Here is a 24,853-nt window from a genome sequence, read left to right as displayed (position 1 = left end):
ATTAAGAACATTTCACCATCCTTAACACCACTGCAAAAACAGGAAGCAAATTCATGTCTATGGAACTCAGAAGATAAGAGCTGCGTTGCAATTTGCTTTTGAGAGTGAATGACAAATGCTCCAAGAGCAGGTTTAAAGTGCTTGTCTTTCTCTGATCCTAACAGCATTTGTTTGGAATTAATCCAGCTGAACCAATGGGAATTCCAAGTATTACAAGCCAAGAAGACAGCAGCTAGATCAGCTTATTTGTGCAGTTACATAATGCATGTCACAGCCGCAAGGTGCACACCTTAGTCATTGATAAACTAAATTTCTGTAATGTTACAAAGATTTACTAGCTTTCAACTTTACTGGCTTGCTTGCCCAACCAAACCTATGTTGCGTTACTTATTTCAGGATTTTTACTTCGCCTTTCCAAAGGTGCACTCAAAGCAGCTGCACTGGCTTTGTCTTATTGCCGGTCCAATTGAAAGTTCTGGTTTTAAAGGGATCAATATAAATCCATTAATTCAGGGGTCGCCAACCTTTTTGAACAAGTGGGCACATTTTGAATTTTAAAAGAATTCTGCCATGGCTGCCATTGGGTGGTGGTACAACACAGAATTGCAGTTGTGGCATGATGCAACGTAACACAACATTAGGGAGAGTATGGTCATGGCTGCTTCTCTCTCCCTCCTCTTTGACCAAACACACTATGTCCTGCTGAACTAGATTATGGAGATGCAGCTGTTAAAAGCATAAGAACTCTGATGCAAAATCTAAAACAAAGCTTAGACTGCCACCCTGCATCCAGTTACCCAGGAGTAATTCCCAATAAACATAGACTTACATCTGAAGTAAGCACGTATACTGTTGTACTGTAAGTGAACTATACAGTGAATGCAGCACCAGAACAGCAGGAAAAATGCCTAAGGCTCTTTGTGAAGTTTTTCTATTCTGCATTTGAGAGCAGATTCTTTAACATTCACCTGCACTTATTGTGTATATATACATGGAAAATAATTGCTAGGGGGTACCTGATCTCAGACAAACCCACTGCAGGTAAGATGCAGCCATTTCCACCCATCATGATGTTAAATTTTATTTGTTTGTTTGTTTGGGGCACTTTTAGCCCATTCTTCATTTAAATAACTCTCAGAGCGAGGAACAACATTCAAGCACACAATACATCATATTCATCATTTATAATAATACAATTTTAAAACAAATAAAAATAAATAAAACAAATAAATGAAATGTATTCAAATGAAGCCCAAAAGATGCTATCGGTGGCAACCAGATCTATAATCAGGGTGCCACTCTTGAGAACACCCTTGCATCCGTCACTGAATTATTGGTGAGTTTTTATCTTCAGTTTAGGGAACATTTGCTAACACCTACAAAAACTCTTTGACCACATTGTATAACCCTATGAAATACTTAGGGTTGCCATATTTCAAAAAGTAAAAACCAGGGCACCCCAAAAGTATTATTTAGAAGGACCCCAAAATTGTTGAGCTTTTTAAAAAATAAAACACAATTCTTTCGATTGACTTGTCTAAGATCCAGGACAAAGCGTCAGGACTTTTGGATCATCAGTCCCACATTTGAAATCCCAGTAATATTCGGAAAAAGCCAGATGTATAACAGCCCTAGAAATACTGCCTCATTTTCTCTCAGCAATATAAGAACAACAAGTATCATTGCCAAAAAAAAAAAAAAAATACAAAAAAAAAACCCTCTGGAAAACTGAATAGCATTTTGTTTCAGGATATCAGCTTGAAATTACTGTATCAAAAGAGATTCCTCCTACAAAATTCTTTTAAATTACAGGACTGTCAAGGTGGTGCCAAAGCAAACAAACAAGTGCATTTTATTTTATTTTTTTGGTCACTGCCAAAAGAAAGTGTTGTTGTAACAATGATGTAGTAGCTATGCAGCAAATCCTGGTGGGACGGAAGTGTACAGAGTTGGCCTGTTAGGCTTAGACAACAACAGGCCCGTGGGGATGTGAAAAATGAGCGCAAATGAGTTGTTTTGAAGGGAAGCATTTCACATTCCTTTCCTGTCTTTAACCACTGTGGAATGATCTTACACGTTTGTGTTAGATTAAAGGATGTTAAAAGACAGAACATTCACGCTGCTGGTACAGTTATGATCCAGGAAGGTTTATGGCCTTGATACAGTAAGGGGTGCTTCCAGGCATTGCTCGAGTCAGCTATTGTAGTGGCCAAGCAGGAAGTGCCTTGTAGAAGAGATTCTTCCTGTTGCAGGTGTTTAGGACTACTGTAGTGGTTTTGGCATTCCAGTAGATGCAGAATAGCTTTGGGGATAGTCGACCGAAATCACAGAAAGAATTTCTAAGCTTTATATCAGCCGGGTTGATGGGTGGCTTCCCTAAGCTGCTTCAGACAAACTCCTGTGTGAATTTTCCGTAGCTGAACTGTGCCCTGCAGGCTAGCTCAAGGAATCAGTCATTCCCTGGAGCACTCTTTGACAGAATGTATAGATTTGTGTGTGCAATGTAAGAAAAATAAGGGGAGAGTACAGCTAATGTACAACAGAGATCTGCATTCAAAATCGAGGCTAAATTTTCAGATGCACTGAATAGCCAGGAGCATTTATTTGATCATTATCAAGAAAACTTGTTTTTGTGAGTAAGTGGGATTTTCTAAATACTGCATTGGCCTATGCATATTTTTCCTCTTCATACGTGTGAGCCCGTATGCAAGTTGCACAGTAAAAACATTTAACAGCTGCAGTTATAGCACAGTTTTCTATTGTTTGTTAGCACTCTTATAATTATCTTGTCCATAAAAAGGGGGGGGGGCATAATTCATGTATGCGACGTGAACATGCCAGTTTCTTTTGCTATTCTGCTTTGCTATCTGATAGCAGATAGCAACTTCGTGCCAGAACCAAACATTTGTTCCTAAGCAAGAATTATTCCTGCTCGCATCAGTGCGTGTTCAACTTTTCTAGAACATGCCCATACTGAACAGCAAGGTGTGTTCGATATATGCTGGTGCAACCCAAGTGTAACAATCTAAGCAAAATATTAAAACTGTCAGTGTTAAAGGAAACCACTTGAACATCTCTCTTTCTGTTTATTATTTTTCATTCTTATATCCTGCCTTTCTTTTTTCAAAAGGAAAAACGCCATGGGGCTAAACAGTGAGGATAATCATAAGCATGCATACAGCAATGTACAGTGGTACCTTGGGTTATGTACTTAATTCGTTCCGGAGGTCCATACTTAACCTGAAACTGTTCTTAACCTGAAGCACCACTTTAGCTAATGGGGCCTCCTGCTGCTGCTGTGCCGCCAGAGCATGATTTCTGCTCTCATCCTGAAGCAAACTTCTTAACCTGAAGCACTATTTCTGGGTTAGCGGAGTCTGTAACCTGAAGCGTATGTAACCTGAAGCTTACGTAACCCGAGGTACCACTGTAAGGTACTCAGACTATTTCACATGCATTCATGGTAACCCATACCTCTTAAGGTTTACATTACAGGAACCCCATATTGCAGAAGGTTGTGGTGTAGAAGGAGGTTCTTGCAGTTTTGAGAATTGCAATATGTATACTGATAGCTTGGATTTCCTGCTCCGTCTCTTAGCCATTACACTACAGGCCCTCAATATACTTGTTCCAAAAATATACCTGGTCTCAGCTGGTCAGTAGATCTGTTCTTCTCTCTCTTTCTGTCAGCTGTGGGGTGGACTAACAAGCTAGCTAATGGATCACTATTGTTAACAGATCTGCAAGTGCACTAATGGACACATTTGCATGAACATATATCTTACACATGCATTCATTAAAAGGCTATTTTGGGGAAAACAGCAGCACCACTTTAGGGATCTTTACTGGATATAGTTGTGCACATGGACAGAAGTATATTGGCTTTGATAAACTTGCTTAATACAGGGGAACTTAGTGTTGGCCAATATTAGTGTGTTTGTTCCAGACAGACAGCAATAATTACACCATTATAATATTTATGTATAGACGCGGGTGGCGCTGTGGGTAATAGCCTCAGCGCCTAGGGCTTGCTGATCGAAAGGTCAGCGGTTCGAATCCCCGCGGCGGGGTGCGCTCCTGTTGTTCGGTCCCAGCGCCTGCCAACCTAGCAGTTCGAAAGCACCCCCGGGTGCAAGTAGATAAATAGGGACCGCTTACTAGCGGGAAGGTAAACGGTGTTTCCGTGTGCGGCTCTGGCTCGCCAGAGCAGCGATGTCATGCTGGCCACGTGACCCGGAAGTGTCTCCGGACAGCGCTGGCCCCCGGCCTCTTGAGTGAGATGGGCGCACAACCCTAGAGTCTGTCAAGACTGGCCCGTACGGGCAGGGGTACCTTTACCTTTTAATATTTATGTATAAATGGATGATGATAATATGCCAATGTAAAATGATTTGGAAACAAAAAAGGCAGCTTTGTGGTTTGAAATGCTACTACAGAAACAGAGAAAAGAATGAGTTAATAATGCAGACACAGGCAAGCCTAACCATGCATTCCCTGGACCATATACTTAATTACCCTTGCAGAGATAAAGGGGAGAGATTATTATCATTAAATCACCTGCCCTTCACCCTAAGGTCCCAGGGCGGTTTACAACAACGTAAAACGTAACATTAAAAATAGTAATAAATGAAAGAATGCAATCAAAGATGCATCTCACTTATGCATGTGCTTAACACTAGCCCATTGAAACAAAGCATTTCTACTCAGAAGACCCACTGAGTTCATTGGGAACTATTTCCTAGTATTGTATTTAGTGCTTAACTCTGGCTGGACCATGCCCATTGTTACATACAAACTAAATTGAGTCAAGATGCTCTGAGTGACCAGGGACAATTTTATTTGTTCTTCAGTCTCTTCTACCTCTGAATCTAATCTGCCGAGATCTCCGAATCATTTAATCAATCTAACAGGTTGTGGGCATTTCTAAATGTTGAACATGCTGTCCTCTGTTTGAATAGAGGACAACATCTGTGCAAGAGTAACAACCTATTAGATATTTGTCTTCAAGTGGTTCCTACCCCATTGATGAAGTCCGTGGCCAAATGCTACATTGCCCCTCGTTGGAGCCAGGATGTCACCTTTATGACGGGTGACTATGTTTGTCTTTAAAATGTTTATTGTATGGCAGCCACCACCGTGTTAACAAAAACTCCCTCCCTCAAACATTTAGCAGAGCTCTATTGTTCCTTTGTGCTGCCTCTTTGTTGTTTATGATATTTTTAAAGTAGCCACATAATAGTTTTCCTGATGTTTTAGCATTTGGAATTAATTTGGTTTATATTAACAGCAGGAGCCAAATAAAGAATTTTAAGTATTTGTCACAAAAATAATGAAGTCCATAGTTTTTAGGGCTTTTAGGAAACAGTCATAGATGTGATCGGCAGCTGTTCATGCATATTCTAAAATAGCTCTTTTAAAGTCTGACATCACAGGATAGTTCAGAGGGGACATGGTCCCAACATATCACCATGAGTTGTGGAAAGCCTGGGCATAGGAGTAGAATATGGTGCATGTTTTGGATCTGAACCCCGCCCCCTGTCCTTCTGATTACCAGAAACTCATATTTAGAGGCATGATACTAAAGACAGCGCCTAGCAAAAGGTAAAGGACCCCTGGATGGTTAAGTCTAGTCAAAAGCAACTATGGGGTTGCGGCGCTCATCTTGCTTTCAGGCCAAGGGAGCCAGCGTTTGTCCACAGACAGCTTTCCCGGTCATGTGGCCAACATGACGAAACTGCTTCTGGCACAACGGAACACCGTGACAAAAGCCAGAGCGCATGGAAACACTGTTTACCTTCCCGCCACAGCGGTACCTATTTATCTACTTGCACTGGTGTTCTTTCGACCTGATAGGTTGTCAGGAGCTGGGACAGAGCAATGGGAGCTCACCCTGTCACAGGGATTCGAACAGCCGACCTTCTGATCGGCAAGCCCAAGAGGCTCAGTGGTTTAGTAACATGAAAATGCAGCCCTCAGACATCAGCATCCTGGTTATTTTCCAAGGCCACGGTTAGCTTTTTTTAGAGGTAGCAATGTAATGTTATCATCCTCATGCAGTAAACAAACCAATTTAGAAAGTTTGCCTTTCTCCCTCTCTCCTCAGAGTTGTGTGTAATTTTATAAAGGTATTTTATAGAAGGTTGTGTTGCTTTTGCCACCACGAATGTTATTTACTTTCGATAATTGACTTAATTTGAGGCAACTGTTGTGTATAAAGTATGCACCACTGTGATAAGATAACATTGTCATTTTTGATGATGTTTGCTGTACATGTACAGTATGCTGATTCAGTTCCTGCGCATAGTTTTTATGAACCAGCCGGGTAGGCTGTAAAAATAGGCAATCAAAACCTTGTGGAATTTAAGTACGAAACTCCGTTATCTACACTAAGCAAAACTTAACATTTTAATTTGCATTTCTTATCTGCTCAAGGTCAAACTGGACTGAATTAAAGACAATGTGCCAGAAGCTATTTATAAAAGGGGATTCAGAGGGTGGTTTTTTGTTTTTTAAAAAAGTATTGCATTTGTTTCAGTGAGAACAGTGCCAAAAATGTGAACTGGGCATTGCTAGTGAAACTTAGGGAAAGAAAGAAAGAAAGAAAGAAAGAAAGAAAGAAAGAAAGAAAGAAGAAAGAAAGAAAGAGGTCCTGTACTCAAAATGCTACAATATTTACTGAAAAGGGGGGGGGGGGAGAGGGGCAAAGTGATAAAATGAGTGAGCCTTAATTGTGCTAAGGTGAACCCAGCCAAAAACCACAGCTGCTATATGTGCTGTAGTGGATGTTTGTTGTTGTTGTTTAGTCGTTTAGTCGTGTCCAACTCATCGTGACCCCATGGACCAGAGCACGCCAGGCACTCCTGTCTTCCACTGCCTCCCGCAGTTTGGTCAAACTCATGCTGGTAGCTTCAAGAACACTATCCAACCATCTTGTCCTCTGTCCTCCCCTTCTCCTTGTGCCCTTAATCTTTCCCAACATCAGGGTCTTTTCCAGGGAGTCTTCTCTTCTCATAAGGTGGCCAAAGTACTGGAGCCTCAGCTTCACGATCTGTCCTTCCAGTGAGCACTCAGGGCTGATTTCCTTAAGAATGGAGAGGTTTGATCTTCTTGCAGTCCATGGGACTCTCAAGAGTCTCCCTCCAGCACCATAATTCAAAAGCATCAATTTTTCGGTGGGATAGAAGGGGTCTTCTTCTGCTTCTTTCCTGTGTCCTGTCCTTCTATACTGCCCTGTGTGCTGGGTGACCGAGTAGCTGGACGGGCCTGCTTTCCCATTGCAGCAGCAGCCTAGATAGCAAGCAGAAGAGACGATATCTAAGCTCTGTTTCCTCTGGTGCCTGCCTGGTCTCCTGCTGTTGCGAAGCCAAAACGTGTTAGCATGGAGAGAAGCCGACAAATCTCAGCAATTCACTCTTTTTCACTTTTCATCTAAACCCAGGTGGTGGAAGTGAGGGTGGTTGCTGTGGGCTCAGATCTTGCCCACATATAAAATGGGAATTCAGACAGCTGGAAACACATAGTAAGCTCTCAGACAAGGAAGGCTGAACAAGAACAATTGTTCACCTATTTGTTTTCTCTCTCTGCAGTTTCCCAGCTGGGTACAGAAACTGGGTTGAGAGGGCAAAATCATATTGAGGCTGCAATCCTCATACATACTTACCTGGAAGTAGTTCCATTGAACTCAACGGGCTTACTTCTGAGTAGACATGTGCAGGATTGCATTGCCATTGTGCCATAAAACCTCAGTGCTAGAGCACATTCACAATTCATCTGGAAAACTGGCCGAGATGCTCCCACAGTGGCTCACTCCCCTAGGCAAGCTGACCCTCCAGAAAAATCTCATGGTCCTGAGTGCAGAGGTGCAGCTTCAGTTTCCTGGAACAGCTACCAAAAGTAGTAGTGGTGTGGTTGGCTCCCAAACAAACTGAGAGCCAAACTATACAAGGGGTCAGTTGAATCACTGCAGGTAACATGCATGTTCGTTGGTTATGTTTGAAATAGTGGCCAAGAAAACTTCAGGGGGAAGAGGCTTCACTCCTGATAGAAATCTTCATCAGTAATTTTCATCAAGGGCTACCCTGGGAATGGAGAGATAATTAAACTTTCTCCCACCCCGTCACCTTCAACAACTTCTGTTTTCGTACGGGGGTGCGCGTGCATGCTTTTTAATTGTCTAGTTGCACTCTACAGATTGCAGTGCTTGCAGTGGTTAAAGGAAGACAAAGAGACATGCTTCTCTTACCAGGAGGCATCCATTTTTGTTGAGTTATTGACAAGCAGAAACCAAAACATGTCCTGTGTCTAAAATGAGCACTGATCACATCTACTAAATCCCAAATTGTCACCCTTCCCAAATCCATATTGTTGCTTGCCTCACTTGTGTGTGTAATGAAACACAGATGACAATTCCCCAATCTCTTCCTCGGAGCTTTCATTATCAATAAATTCCTTCTGTATCAGTAAAACTCACACATCCGGCTAGCATCTCAACTGCAACGACTAACATGGCCCCAAAAGAGAATGCCGTGTTATATGTCAAACCAGATGCCAGTCCTCCCCCAATCCCCGCCAACCTTCCTCACCTTCCAAACCTCCAAAAGTCCGGAAAGTATTTCAGCATTCCTGCAGAGTTACATAAGACACCAGAAGTAGATAACATTGTATGGTTGGAGCTGAAAATGCAGAAAATTTTGTGCTTCCATGTGGAAAGGCATGAAGGAATGTTCTCGGCATATCAGAGGTAACAAGCAGGGGATCCTCCGAATTAAAGCCCAGGAGGACTATATATGACCCCGAGATTTGGCTTTATTGTTATTGTTTTATTTTCAAAACACAAGGCAAAGCAGGAGCTGGAGCAAACAGATAAAAAAAGTATGTGTGTGCAACCCTTTGATGGAGCTGTGCCTGCTTTATTTGTTTTGAACAATGCTGCTTTCCTAGCAATTCTTCAGTGACAGTATTGACTGGACCAGTCACTATCACCTTTCTCCTGCACAGGTGAGCTTAATCTGTCCAGATGTCTAGTGGTTTTTGGCCTCAGCTCACCCAAGTAGGTCTCCTTGTGTCAAAATGTGCCAAGCCTCTGAGTAGCTATGGGGGCAGCAGAGGCCTTGTGTTTCTAGACCAAAATTTCCCAAACTTGGGTCTCCAGCTGTTTTTGGACTACAACTCCCATCATTCCTAGCTACCAGGACCAACACAGACGCAGGTTCTAGACCATTGCCCCCGAAGTGTCCCCAAAAGCATAACGTATTAATTAAGTCCAGTGCTTTTTTTCTAGGAAAAAAGGTTCTGGTACTGCATACCCTTGAGTAACCCCAGAAAAAAAGCACTGATTAAAACCCTAGCGTAGGGATAGGGACATTTTGTGGGGCCCTGCTCAAAGCTGCTATTGGATTCCAGCTCCCATGAGCCTGGCGCAGCTTGTAGTCATGGATGATGGGAGAGCTTCAGAAATATTTTGGGTTTTGTTTCTCTGCTTGAATATGCAAACATACGAATAGAGCATTTCGAGGTAGTTTATTGGGTTTTGACGTATCTTGCTTCCAGTAATATTTCTCTTGTATAAATGCTTTGGAAGGTAATCAGCAATAGGATGTGCCTAGAATTATTATTATTATTATTATTATTATTATTATTATTATTATTATTACTAAGCAAATAGTATTTTGGGATACAAGGTGCATCTGGTATCTAGAATAACTGTAGGATGAATGGCCTGATTAATTTGATCCTGTTGAAGTCATAATACCAGGAGAGGCACTATGACTGGCTAGTGGTCTTTTTTAAGCACACATGCACATCTCCTTTGTCACACATTCAGACTGCAGTGCTCCTATATTTATCTGGACATAAGCCTCACTGTAGCCTACTCAGTAGGGCTTATTGCTGAGTAGATAGGACTTCTTAGTACATAGATGACATCTATCATTGATACTTGCAGCTGAGATCAGCAGTTCTTCCAAAGCCCTGCACTGACCCTCTATGCTTGCAAAACCCAGTGGCTTTGCCCAAACAGTTTGATTTCCATGCCAGTTTTCCTTAAGTGCATGCCATTGTGTCCCACACTATGCTTGGTGGCATATGGAATTAGTTAAATGTAAATGTAAAGGACCCCTGACAGTTAGGTCCAGTCGCAGACAACTCTGGTGTTGCGGAGCACATCTCACTTTACAGGCTGAGGGAGCCAGCATTTGTCTGCAGCCAGTTTTCCCGGGTCATGTAGCCAGCATGACTAAGCCGCTTGTGGCGCAACAGAACACCGAAACCAGAGCAGTGCACGGAATGCTGTTTACCTTCCCGTCTGAGTGGTACCTATTTATCTACTTCCACTTTCGAACTGCTAGGTTGGCAGGAGCTGGGACTGGGCAACGGGAGCTCACCCTGTCATGTGGATTTCAACCGCCAACCTTCTGATTGGCAAGCCCAAGAGGCTCAGTGGTTTAGACCATAGCGCCACCCGCTATGTACCGTATTTTTCTCTCTATTACACGCAGATTTTTTTCTCCTAAAAAGGAAGGGGAAATGTCTGTGCGTGTTATGGAGCGAATGTGGGGGGGGGGTCCCTGGAGCCGATTAGGGGAGCGCAGGAACAAAAATCAGCAAAAATCAAAGCGCGTTGTGTCGGAGAAGGGAAACCTGAAAAGAGGAAGTGGTTGCTTTCCTGCATTCTGCCTCGGGGTCTTACTGCCCACCCTCCTCTGTTTCGTTGCTGTGTTTGCTCAAACGGAACAAAGAGCAGGCAAATCCCCTCCCCTCCAGGCAAGCAGAGGGGAAAGCAGAGGTCTTTCCTTTTAATTCCTCTCCGTGCTCCTCGCAGGCAGCCAGAAAACATGCAGGAGGAGAGAGAAAGCTGGCTTCGGTTTGTGGAAACTTTTGCCTTTTTTTCCTACCTCCCGTTAAATCCCTCTCCTGCTTTCTTAGCCAGCTGCTTCTCTGCACACCGCTCTCTTGTCCCTTCTGTGTTTTTCCTTCACTCCCCACTTAAAATGTAGTTACAAAGCATGGATCCACATGGATCCTCAGGATCTTTGCATTGGGCCACCCCAAATTCACCATCAGATAACATAGCAGCCTGCCCCCCCAAAAATCACACACCCACTGTTGCCTGGGGCTGCAATGGTGCAAAAACGTGGTTAAAAAGCATGGATCCACATGGATCCTCAGGATCTTTGCATTGGGCCACCCCAAATTCACCATCAGATCACATAGCAGCCTGCCCCCCAAAAATCACACACCCACTGTTGCCTGGGGCTGCAATGGTGCAAAAACGTGGTTAAAAAGCATGGATCCACATGGATCCTCAGGATCTTTGTATTGGGCCACCCCAAATTCACCATCAGATCACATAGCAGCCTGCCCCCCAAAAATCACACACCCACTGTTGCCTGGGGCTGCAATGGTGCAAAAATGTGGTTAAAAAGCATGGATCCACATGGATCCTCAGGATCTTTGCATTGGGCCACCCCAAATTCACCATCAGATCACATAGCAGCCTGCCCCCCAAAAATCACACACCCACTGTTGCCTGGGGCTGCAATGGTGCAAAAACGTGGTTTAAAAGCATGGATCCACATGGATCCTCAGGATCTTTGCATTGGGCCACCCCAAATTCACCATCAGATCACATAGCAGCCTGCCCCCCAAAAATCACACACCCACTGTTGCCTGGGGCTGCAATGGTGCAAAAACGTGGTTAAAAAGCATGGATCCACATGGATCCTCAGGATCTTTGCATTGGGCCACCCCAAATTCACCATCAGATCACATAGCAGCCTGCCCCCCAAAAATCACACACCCACTGTTGCCTGGGCCTGCAATGGTGCAAAAACGTGGTTAAAAAGCATGGATCCACATGGATCCTCAGGATCTTTGCATTGGGCCACCCCAAATTCACCATCAGATCACATAGCAGCCTGCCCCCCAAAAATCACACACCCACTGTTGCCTGGGGCTGCAATGGTGCAAAAATGTGGTTAAAAAGCATGGATCCACATGGATCCTCAGGATCTTTGCATTGAGCTACCCCAAATTCACCATCAGATCACATGTCTGTGGCCACAGCATGAAGCACAAAAATGATACATCCACTGTTTCATTCAGAATTTTTTCCCTTGTTTTCCTCCTCTAAAAACGATGTGCGTGTTATGGTCAGGTGCGTGTTATAGAGCGAAAAATACGGTAATTAGTTAGTTCTATTTCAGTCAATGTTTTTAGTGTGCTACTTTTCTCTCAGCTCGGTGAGTATACAATTTCATTGTTATTAATTTCATTGTGAATACATAACCCAAGACACAGATATGAATCGACCATAGGGGTTGCTCTCAATGTTCCCCTGCACTGGTATGCATGTCTTTTGGACACCAGTAGCCTGCTATATATGCAGACAAATATGCATTTTCAGGGCTCCTCCAGTCCCCGGTGAGTTGGCAGCCTGTGCCTTTCTGAAGCAGATGCAGGCATGCAACTCCATCTGGAGTTTTTGTGCAACTACTAATATTAGTGTGCAGCTTGAGCTCAGCTGGGCCCAGGCGCTCATTGGGTTTAAGTAGGCTTTTGTTATTGGATAAATTTGAGCAACCTAATACAATGAGTGAATAAAGCCGCTGAATGAGATTAGTTACCTATATCCAACAAACTAAAAAAAACAGTCATGTATGCAATGTCAAGTCATGTAAAGTCAAAGGAAAGTGGATCAAAGAAATTGAGATTAAAGTGAATGAACAATATCTTGGAGGAGCAAGCCCAACAATTTGTCAAAGGATTAAGCAATGTGGCTACTATTAGCTATTTTGCGCTCTGTCTCTCTCTGTCTCTCTCTCTCTCTCTCTCTCTCTCTCTCTACTGATGAGCTATGCTAAACATCTTCGTTTCTTCACTAGCAATCCTCAACCTGTTCTGCCAGCGCAAACTTCATTCATCTTTGTGGGATGCCTCATAGGGAATTGGGTTATCATTGGTTCATAGGGCATTGGGTTATCTTTGGTTCTCTTATGCAGTGTACCAGATTTGTGTGTGTGGTCCATTCCTCTGATGTCTTAAAGTTGGCAGGACAATACAGCTGGGCAGCCATCGTCCATAAAGCCATGCTCATTATCTCTACACTGCCACTCTTCTCACTGACCCTTAACAGTTTTCTGGCTATGGGCTTTAAGAAGCTCCATCTTAATCTATCATCAAAGGAACTAAAGCTGCTGTAGAATGTGGCCTCCTCTCTCTCTCTCTCTCTCTCTCTCTCTCTCTCTCTCTGTCTCTCTCTCTGTGTGTTCAAAGGCTACCTTTGCACATGAGCAGCTACTTTTCACCCTTTAGTAGAAGGTTTTGATGGCTGTTGCTGGGTAGGGAAAAGAAAGCACCATAAATAATAACTGGCAGGATGTTGCTCATAGCTTGGGCTGGAGGCAGCCACACTTGGTTTCTTTTCGGAATTAATTATTTGGTGAAATGGCTGGCTAATACCTGGTTTAACTTCTTTCAAAGATTTTGTCTTGTGATTAATTATTGTTTATGCCCGCTGATTGACGTGTGTATAGCAGGTCTGCTTTTAGGATTTGCTCCTTTCTATCTCTTAATCGGTACTCACCATGAAGTTGTTCTAGTAAGTGCCATTTTTAACATCTGGGGGAAAATGTGCCAGTACTGTGTACCCTTGAGTACCCCCCAGAAAAAGCACTGCTTTGCAGAATAGAACAGCAACAACTGAATTGCTTGCAAGGAAATATATAGATGCATGTATCTTGATGGGGTACGTAGATACCCAGGGATGTGGGTGGCGCTGTGTTCTAAACCACTGAGCCTCTTGGGCTTGCCAGTTGGAAGGTTGGCAGTTCAAATTCCTGTGACGGGGCGAGCTCCCGTCGCTTTGTCCCAGCTCCTGCCAGCCTAGCAATTCGAAAGCATACCAGTGCAAGTAGATAAATAGGTACTGCTGTGGTTGGAAGGTAAATGGCATTTCCCTGTGCTCTGGTTTCCATCACGGTGTCCCATTGCACCAGAAGCAGTTTAGTCATGCTAGCCACATGACTCGGAAAGCTGTCTGTGGACAAATGCTGACTCCCTCGGCATGAAAGCAAGATAAGTGCTGCAACCCCATAGTCAGCTTTGACCAGACTTAACCGTCCAGGGGTCTTTACCTTTTACTTTACATAGATACTGATATATTTTTTCATTCCAAGAGGGGGAAAAACAGCATGGGAATGTTGTTGTTGTTGTTGTTGTTAAAATTTCTATGCTGCCCTTCAATCAAGGATCACTGGGTGGTTTGTAATATAAAAACACAAAAATACATACTGTTATAAGAAACTAAAACAGAACCACCACCCCCAGCTTAAAAAGCTATAAATGGTTTAATTAGCCAAAGGTGAACAGGAATGTTTTGTCTGGTGGTTGAAGATATATAATGGAGCTCCCTGGGGAGAGCATTCTACAAGTGGTTAGCCACTGAAGAAAAGGCCTGTTCTCGTGTTGCCACCCTCTCGTGGAGGAGGCAAACAGAGAAGTGGGGATATGGCCGGAGGAGAACAGGTTAAGCAGGCTCAATTATAGCCTCCTCAGGCTGCTTTTTTATTTCATTTGTTTAGTTGAATTTCTGAACTGTCCAATCAAAGAATCCTCAACAAGTGTTCATGGAGAAGTTGACGAAAATAAATACGGTACATGCAACTGTATGTGAATTTTCAGTGTAAGCCTCTTGGAGCAATGGGTTTGTTTGCTTTTAGCATGTTCCTGCCTTGCAGGGGATTGGACTAGATGCCCCTTGTGGTCCCTTCCAACTCTACAACTCTACGATTTCTATGTTCTACACTGGCAAGTGCCACCATGTCCGTTGGCAGCATCATATAGCAACCACATAATAGCAATCACATAATGAAAACTGTGGCATACGTAAAACTGGTTTTTCAAAGCAAGCATGCAAATGGTGCTTGGAAAAAGTGTTTACGTGGTTCAGTACCATTCGGCGGAAAATATAAGAGAACGGCGACACGCTAATAGCCATATCAGTGCACTGAAGGAAGTCTTGCCAAGGAAAGGAAAGGGATTATTTTAGTTATCAAGCAGAATGTGACCAAAGGGCTAAACTTAAGAATGGAAAGAATCTTGACTAGACATTGGTTGGGGGGGAAGGGAAATTCCTTGCCCTTGTAGTGATTAGGGTTTGGCATAAGTCATCAAAGTGTGTAGCTGCCTGAGACAATGTCTTTCATGTACAGTACAGGAAAAAGATAGAAGAAATAACAGGGGGGGGGATTGTTGTCGTGATGTCCAGATGCCTGGAATAGGTGGCTTTGGCTCAGTCCCCCACCCCCACCGGCCTTCCTGTCTGCCAGTCTAGGGCATAACTTCCCCACATACCATTGGCTAAATTCACAGTACAAACATTTAACCCACCATGGCACCTCTTGCACTGACGAAGGTGACATCACAAATCCATAAGAAAGTAAGAAGAGCACTGCTGGGCAAAAGCCTCTCTTGTCTGGCATGCTGTTTCCCTCAGCAGTCAAAGAGAAGCTCACAGGTAGGACACAGCCTTCTTCAGCTCCGCCCCACCCCACCCCCAGCAACTGGTATCAGGAACATGCTGCCTTTGATATTGCAGGTAACCTTTATGACTAGCAGCCATTGATGACTTTTTCCAAATGGAGAAGAGCATGATTCGATGCATGCAGGTAACAGTTCTATTAAGCACGAAACCACCCCCTCCCAACATGGTGCCCCCACCCTTCTCCAGGTGTTTAGGACTCTCAGTCATGGCGGTCAGGGATGATGGAAGTTGTAGTTCCAAATATCTAGAGTACACCTAGGTCTGTGAAGTGAGGAACCATATTCATTAGTTGCTCCCTTTGGACTACTCCTCGTGCCTCATTATTGTTACAGTAAGTGCCACATTTTTAACATAAAAAGGTGCCCGTTCTGCATACCCTTGATGGGGCAGAGATGTCTTCATCCAATGTGCATCACCTGGCTGGTTTCCTCATACCACCCTTGCCCCGAAACCCCTCTTTGTTTCAATTGTACACACCTGGGTTTCACTGCACATTGAGTAAGCCTGCATTTTTCAAGTCTGACCGAAGCTAGATGGGAAACTGCATCAAAACACAGTATTTCAGAAGAAGCTATGAGACACCTGTGAATTGGGGGTCATGTTGTATAGATTAAGAAAACATCCAGCCTGAGTCCTGTTGAATGCAGTAGGGCTTCTTTCTTAATAGACGCAAATAGGATTGCACTGTAAGACACTCAAAAAGCACTACATAAAAACTATGTATTACTATGCATGTTAAAAATGTCAATGCTTTTTAAATTAAGTCCTAAATAAGGCTTGGTTATTCTTTTGTTTTTGACTTAAAAGGTCATATCCACTTCTGTCTCCAGGCCTGTTAACATGTAGTTTATCAATTGTAAGGACATCAAGACATGAATTGTGGCCTATTCAGGGTGTCGAAATGATGAGACAATACCTGGACATTTAACTCCAGAATGCCAACCAAGTGCCAGAAGTCTTTCTTATTTTATATAGATATAAGAAGGAAATAGAAATGAATAGGGACAGAATTCACACAATGAAATGAATGCTCCACTCTTTGTCTTTACAGAATGGCTCATCAGATAACTATGCAGGGAATTCCTGGATTTTCCTAATTCCCTTTTTTTAGGTGCATGACAAACACACTTGAAAAATCTGTTAGGTTCCTTGGGTATTCATATTTACTTAGTCAACCATTGTCCTTCTTTGGAGAAAGTGCTGGTTCACTGAGCAAACAAATGGTCACCAGGAGGTTTCGGTCTTGGTCTTCAGACAGCAAAGAATGTGGGCATGACTTACAGTATGAATTCCAGAAGGGCTCCAGTGGTGCAATAAATGGTTTACCTGGTTTCCGAAAGCAGCATATCCTGATACTTGGGGTGGGTGGGAACCCTCCTTTGACAAACAACCTCCTGTATTTCTCTCCCCCCCCCCCCCCCCCCGAAGTAAATGGTGCCATTTCTCCAGGTATAGATTTTCAGCATTATTTTCACATAGGATAATTCATTCACAGTATAACCTAAGAGCTCCATTATATTAAATACAGGAATAATGAGAATACGTACGGTTTTTCAATAAAAGAAGTAATTCCTTACTTGGCCACCAGATGGCACTTAGCTGAATTTTGAACAAGCCAAGTTTCCTCTCTATCCCTGTGAGAATCGAAGTGAACTTTGCAGAGACCAAAGTGTAGCAGTGCTTATTGTTGATTGGCTTGGCCTTTCACCTGCATTTGCTGAGTTAAACATCACAAACCTTAAGTAGTTAAAATATTGGAATTCAATCTTTGTTTTTCTTAACGTTAGGGTAGGTCTCACAGCTGTCCTTTTGTGAATGGGTGCATAGGCAAGCTTCTCTATCTCTGTCAATCTCTGTGAACAGCAAAAGCGAATATCTCCCCCCCAACCTGCCTGAGGTTAATATTGACTACTATTAGAAGAATGGGTAGGATTTTTTTATGGTGGTGCCCTAGTTTTGGGATACAGTCACACCTCGGGTTACAGGTGCTTCAGGTTGCGTTTTTTTGGGGTTACGGACCCGCCGAAACCTGGAAGTACTGGAATGGGTTACTCCCGGGTTGTGGCAGTCGTGCATGCACAGAAGCGCTAAATCGTGCTTTGTACATGCGCAGAAGCACTGAATCGCAACCCGCGTGTGCGCAGATGCACCACTGCAGGTTGCAAACGTGTCCACTGTACTATCTTTAGAGAGAGACTTGCTTGGCACCTGCTTTAGTCCTGCAGTCTAGTACTATGATGGAGGGAGATTGGGAACACCTTTCCTTTCCCCCCTCTAACATGTATCATTGTATAAATCTTGGTCATGCCTCCTCTTGTTGTTGTTGTTTAGTCGTTTAGTCATGTCCGACTCTTCGTGACCCCATGGACCAGAGCACGCCAGGCACTCCTGTCTTCCACTGCCTCCCGCAGTTTGGTCAAACTCATGCTGGTAGCTTCGAGAACACTATCCAGCCATCTCGTCCTCTGTCGTCCCCTTCTCCTTGTGCCCTCCATCTTTCCCAACATCAGGGTCTTCTCCAGGGAGTCTTCTCTTCTCATGAGGTGGCCAGAGTATTGGCGCCTCAGCTTCACGATCTGTCCTTCCAGTGAGCACTCAGGGCTGATTTCCTTCAGAATGGGTAGGTTTGATCTTCTTTCAGTCCATGGGACTCTCATGAGTCTCCGCCAGCACCATAACTCAAAAGCATCAGTTCTTCGGCGATCAGCCTTCTTTATGGTCCAGCTCTCACTTCCATACATCACTACTGGGAGAACCATACCTTTAACTATACGGACCTTTGTTGGCAAATACCTCCTCTTACACTAAACCACTAAAGTCCCAAATATCACAAATTTTCTTCATTGGGGGGATTTCTGCAGCCCACTGATCACTTTCTTTGCCCTTTTCTGCACAGTTTTCAGCTCTCCAATATCCCTTTTGAGGTGCATGTTGTTAGGATTTTTAATCCGCTTACTGTTTAAATATGAAGTGGTATATAAATTAACTAAACAAATTAACAAGCATACATGTATTACAAAAAGCACTATAAATCTTCAGGTGTGTTTTTCCTGTTCTCAAGAAAACTGGCGTTGTAAATCGCTGAAATGTATTATTAGTGTAGGGGAATTTTCCCCAATTTAGTTTCCATAATTTCTATATCTCTGAAGTGGACATGTTCTATGCTTAGTGATTCAAGAGTTCTGGCAAAAGTGCTTCTCTGTGTGGCAGTTTTTCTCAACCCGCAATTGTTCACCCTCATCCCTTAACATGCTGCTTTTCAATCTACACGGATTTTAGACCCTGCCGTCCACAATGGCGGCTGTTGTTAGCTAACGAAGAAGAAAGTGGTGATTGTGATATCGTTATACACCCACCCAGAATACCATTATGCAGCTTGTTGCTGGGACCACAGCATTTTCATCTGTTTTCAAATGGACATTGAGCGGGGTAAGGCAGAAACAACCTGCAGTGAGCTTTTATTCTTGGAAGGAAACCAGTTTATCAAAAAGCACTTTTCAGGGTCAAAACATATGAGAGAGATCTAGCTTGTGTGTGGACTACATAGAAAAACAAGTACTCATTCTCCATTGATTCTAGAATAAAATATTCAGTGTATGCAGCTCCCCTCTCTTTTAACCAGCTTCTGTTTTCCTGAAGTCTACAAACAGCCAAAGCAGCAGTCACACAGCCCACTTCCCTTTCTTCCCCTGCTTGCTGCCTGAGAATGTGTGTATTGATTGATTGCTAACTTTTTGAGCCACCGCTTTGAGCGTGTTTCTCTAGCCCTGCCTTCATGTAATGAAGGGGACACCTTGCTGCAGGGGGCACCTGCAGCTCCCAAATGACAGGCATCTGAGCTGTGATTAATTGGCTAGACGTCATTGGCAAGTCAAAGGAATGCGGAGCAAAAACATCAACACATCTGTGTTCTGTGCTGGTGCTGGTTAGAGCCTCGCCATTGGCTCAGTTCCCTTTCACCTTCTCTGCATTACTGAGTCTGAGGTTACAGACCTGATCCTTATCAGAAAAGGCAGAAAAGTGTCACATGCCAAGTTGGTCAAGGCAAGTTTAAGTCCTTGCATACAGGCAATGGCAGCCTCGTTCTGAAAATATCTCCAAGCGATCTTCGTTTTGTTTATTCAAGCATTGTGCAAGCCAGAGGTGGGAACAACCTTTGAGCTATGTACTCTTGTCTGATCCATGAGAGTAGCAAAGAAGTTAAGTTACAGCACAGTCTACTCAGAAGTAAGCCTCATTGAGTTCAATAATACTTACCTCCCCAGGTGAAGGAGCATGGGATTATAGACTACAATCCTAATAATATCTATCCAAGAGTAGGGATGGCTTTATTTGTTTCTCATTTTTCAGAGCTTAAGTTCGTTTTTCTGCATTTCCACACTGGTTTGTGATTTATTTGTTTGTTTGTTTGTTTGTTTTTAAAAGCTCTCGTGAAAATTCATCAGCGTTTCAGTGCAAATATACATCTTTTGGTTTGAAATTTCCTCTAATGTACACGTTTTTGCAAAGCAAGTTCCCCTAACATAACACATTTCTGCATGTTATTTTCACTAACATACACTTCTGTTTGTACACTTTACCCAAATATATGCATTTTTATACACATTATTTGGCTACATAACTGCATTGCAAAATCTGGAGGAGTGCGAAATCCAAATGATGACTGCATTCCGGTTCATAAATTTCAGGCAGGCTTACATAGGAGGAGGAAGACGTCTTTCAGATCCCCTGTCCCCAAAGCATTTCAGGCTTTATAGCCAGTACCATGAATTGCACAAGGCCACATGGTGAGTTCATCAGAGAGGAGAGGTTCAAAGTGGGAATTTCCTGATTCGTAACTCAAAAGATTGGTTCTGTGCATCAGAAATAAGCCTTGTTGAATTATATAAGAACAGCCTTGCTGGATCATACCAGTGACCCATCTAGTCCAGCATCCTGATTTCACAGTGGACAACCTGATACCTGTGGGAAATCCAAAAGCAGGACTTGGGGGCAAGAGGACTCTACTCGCTTGTGATTCCCAACAACTGGTATTCAGAGGCGTTCTGCCTCCAACGGTGGAGTAGAACATATCCAACATGATGAGCAGACATGGATATCCTCACCCTCCATGAATTTGTCCACTCCTCTTTTAAAGCCACCCAAGTTCGTTGCCATCACTGCCTCTTGTGGGAGCAAATTCCATAGTTTAACTATGTGATGGATGGAAAGGTACACCCCTTTGTCTGTCCTGAATCTTCCAACATTCAACTTCATTGGATGCCCATGAGTTCTAGTGTCCCCCCTCCCATAAAATACTCACTTTTTCTCTAAACCAGGGTTTCTCAAACTTGAATCTCCAGCTGTTTTTGGACTACAACTCCCATCATCCCTAGCTAGCAGGACCAGGGGTCAGGGATTATGGGAACTGTAGTCCAAAAAACAGCTGGAGACCCAAATTTGGGAAACGAATCTCTAAACTAAACCCCCCCCTGCAAATTCTGTTTTCTTTCCTCGTAGGGGAGTTTCTCCCCTTGATCTTTTTGATTGCCCTTTTCTGAAATTTTTCCAACTCTGCAATGCCCTCTACTACATTGCATTTGCCGTTTTACAGCCCATTCACTGAGTTTGGTGAGGTCCTTTAGTTGTTCATCAGAATCATTTTTGTTTTAACGGCCTAGAACTTCTTGGTATCATCACTGAATGTGGTCTCTTCAGTATTCACCCCTCACTCTAGATTATTATGAACAAGTTAGAAAGCTCTCAATACTGATCCTTGGTGGACTTCACTTTCTACATCCCTCCATTGAGAGAAAGTCCATTTATTCCTACTCTCTGCTTCCTGGTACTTACGGTAACTAGTTCCTGATCCACAAAAGGGCTTCTCCTCTCATTCCATAACTGCTGAGAAGTCTTTGTTGCTTTACCTGGGCTTGTTTTCAAATAAGTGCATATAGGATTGCAGTCTGAGTCTCTCGGATGCTTTTCCAAAAGGGCATTTGTGGGTACAACTATAAATAAATAAAAACTTGCTACAAAAATCTGCTATCAGCACATCATGCTCCTACCGTACATTGCTGTGTACAAAGTCAGGATTGATACAGTTATGAGCTGAAATGGAACAATTAAACAGCTTGATCCCCAACCGTGTCCAGACAGAAACTGGAATTTTGGCCAGTTCAGTCCGATTGACGTCAGTACCAACAGCAACTTGATGTCAGTGAAATGTAATTGGCTTAAAAATTAAAGTATGTCATCTTAATTTAGAGCTGAGGTGTGGGGATTGGTACTGCATGTGCCTAATTCCAGAAGAATTGAAATGTTTTAGGTTCTCTCTCTCTCTCTCTCTCTCTCTCTCTCTCTCACACACACACACACACACAGCAATTTTGAAGGAATTCAAATTCCTTCCTTTGCCGAAGGAAGTCTATGTACAATATAGCATCAAGAGACAGATACTTTAAAGATATAGACCACCTATTTGGTTTTTTTAATAGTTGCAATTTTACTTAAACCTATGAAAATTAATGATTCTCAGTTTGCCATGCCCATTAATTTCAATACATCTACTTTGGGTAGGACAAGTATTGGCTAAACCCCTAAATGTCTTGGTAGCTCAACGCTTCTCTGGAAGCAATATTCAAACAAGTCATGGTGGTATGCCACATTTACTCTGGAGATATACAAAGTGAATTCAGCTAATATAGTCATGTGCAGTACTGTTTTGCAATCTCACTGTATAGCAAGCACATCCATCACATGCGAAGCCAGCCACTTTAATGCATGGAAGGAAGGTATTCAAAATGTCAGTTAGGTATTGTAGCTGAACATGGTAGTTCAGTGTTGAGCTTTATTGACTTCTGGTGCTTATCATTTTACCCTACTTCAGAGCTCCTCTTGAGCACCTGGTTGGTGAATATTGGTTATAGAGTTATTGTAAGCTAGCTGCACCTTTGGTCTGATACACCACCTCACCCTCTTCCAAGAAGATGGTTTTGGAATTAAGTTATCCTGTCTAATCCTAGCCAACCCTAGGATTAGCTCCAAGGATAGTGATCTGGGAGTGTCCAGATAGGCCTACATCTAGTGTCCAGGTGAGGGCTGGGGAAACTGTGGTCTTCCAGATGTTGTTGAAGTCCAGCATCTATCACTCCAGCCAAGCATGACCAGTGGTGATGGATGGTGGGACTTGCATTCCAGCAACATCTGGAGAGCCACAGGTCCCCCATCTCTGGCCTAGTTACTAACAGTGGTAGCTACTTAATGTTTTCCCCACAATAGAAGTAGAGAACAACCACCAAGGTCACCAAGTTAATCCATGATGGTTAGATTACTGGGGAGATCAGGGATCAGATGTACAAATGTCTTTTTTCTATCTTTCTTTACTCCTCCCACCTCCAAAGCTATTAACCATACAGTGGGGAAGTTGGGTACAATATGGATGGCTGCCTTTCCCCCCATCAGTGAGTTGAATAGCAGGATCATCAGAGTAATTGCTGTAGATACATATTGGGAGATCAAATGGTAGATCGACAATGGAACGGTCTCCCTCAGGACTCTCTTTCCTTGGACATTTTTAAGCAGAGGTTGGATGGCCATCTGTCATGGATTCCTAGGTTGAGATTCTTGCATTGAAAGGGGTTGGACTAGATGACCCTTGGGGTCCCTTCCAACTCTACAATTATCCTATGATGCTATGATCTTCCATGCAACATGTAGCTTGCGCCTGAGTGGGAATTTGAACGTAGTTTCTTTATGTCCCGTATTGGTGATGTTTAGAAATGATGGTGTCCTCAAGAACCTACAGTAATTGTGCTGGTACATATGTACATATGAAAGGATGGCTGGCACAGCCAGGTTGTTCCCATCCGGAAAATCCTTGAAAGTCTCATACAGGATGGCTTTTATCAGAAGTCTTTCCGCTCTTGTTTAACAAGTGCCATGGTTACAAGCCTCGGTAAACTGATGATATTCACACGCAGGAAACAACGCAAAGAAAACAGGAATTGCATGGCTCCGGCTATGCTGCCCCAAGAATTCCAGGAAGTGATTATACTTTATGAAATCGTCTGCGCTCCGCTAGTTTGTCTATAGCTTTTTAAGGTCAAGCCGTATCACGCTGCGTTTGAAATGCCCTTTGTGTAATGAAGAATGTTTATGAACCCAAGTACATGCTGTATTGTTTTCCACACTCTTTGGTTTGGAAGGTGCTATGTTGGAGCCTCTTTTACGGGATGGCATGAGGAATCTATCACGGACCTTTCTGGCATCAAAGGAAGGCTGTCCATCATGCCCCATGAAATGTTGTCACTGCATGGAGAAAGTCACGAAGTCCACGCCGCTCAGGGCAAGACACTGATAGGAAGGCAGAGGCGCTAGGACGTGCCCTGTTGGCATTATGAATTTCCTGCTTGCATTCCAGCTGAATATTCAGAGCACAGGGAGCTTCTGCCCCAGTAAGCACCCTTTGCACCTTGGGAGGAAAAGGAACAGGAGAGACTTTTTATTATTATTTTACACTCTTGTAAGGCGGCGGCAGCATGTGCTTGCTAGGAAAGAGAAAGCCGGGAGGTAGTCTTGCAGCCAGGGTTTTCCCTTCGCGGACGCTCTGATCTTTGAAGAACAGGAAAAGGCAGAGCTGGTGCCTGCCAATATACTCTATGAAATTGGAAGGTAACAATGGGTTTCCAAACCCTTTGGACTCCCACCGCAATGCGCGCACAACTGCTTCTAAGGTCTGGCATAGTTTTTATCGTACACGGGCCAATGATTGTATTCTTCTCCGTGTGTGCTTACATAGGTACATAGGAAGCTGCCTTACACAGAGTCAGAGCATTGTCTACACTAACTGGCAGTGGCTCTCCAGGGTTTCAGACAGGGGTCATTCCCAGCCCTGCCTGGAGATGCCAGGGATTGAAGCTTTTGCATACAAGGATCATGCTCGGCCACTGAGCTATGACCCTTCCTCAACCTTACATTTAGTTGCAGTTTTGAGCAACTCATCATTATGGGTATGTTCCTTGCCCACTTTGCCAGCAGCCATGCCTGAAGGTCTCCTTCGGAGGGAGTGCAACCCCATCAAGAGCAGGCAACCTCCCATCCATCCAGTCTAGGGAACCACCCACTTATCTGGATTAACCTTCAGCTTATTGGCTCTCGTCCATCCCATTATTGAGGTTCAGCACATGCACTGCTACACCTGAGGATGTAAAGGAGAAGTAGAGCTGTGTGTCATCAGCATCTTGCTGACGACACACTCCAAAACTCTGGATAACCCCACTCGGTGGTTTCATGTAGATTTTAAAAAGCATGGGGGATAAAATCAGAACACCA

This window comes from Podarcis muralis, chromosome 8, assembly GCF_964188315.1.
Source record: "Podarcis muralis chromosome 8, rPodMur119.hap1.1, whole genome shotgun sequence".
NCBI classification, from domain to species: domain Eukaryota; kingdom Metazoa; phylum Chordata; class Lepidosauria; order Squamata; family Lacertidae; genus Podarcis; species Podarcis muralis.
This window is presented reverse-complemented; position numbering follows the sequence as displayed.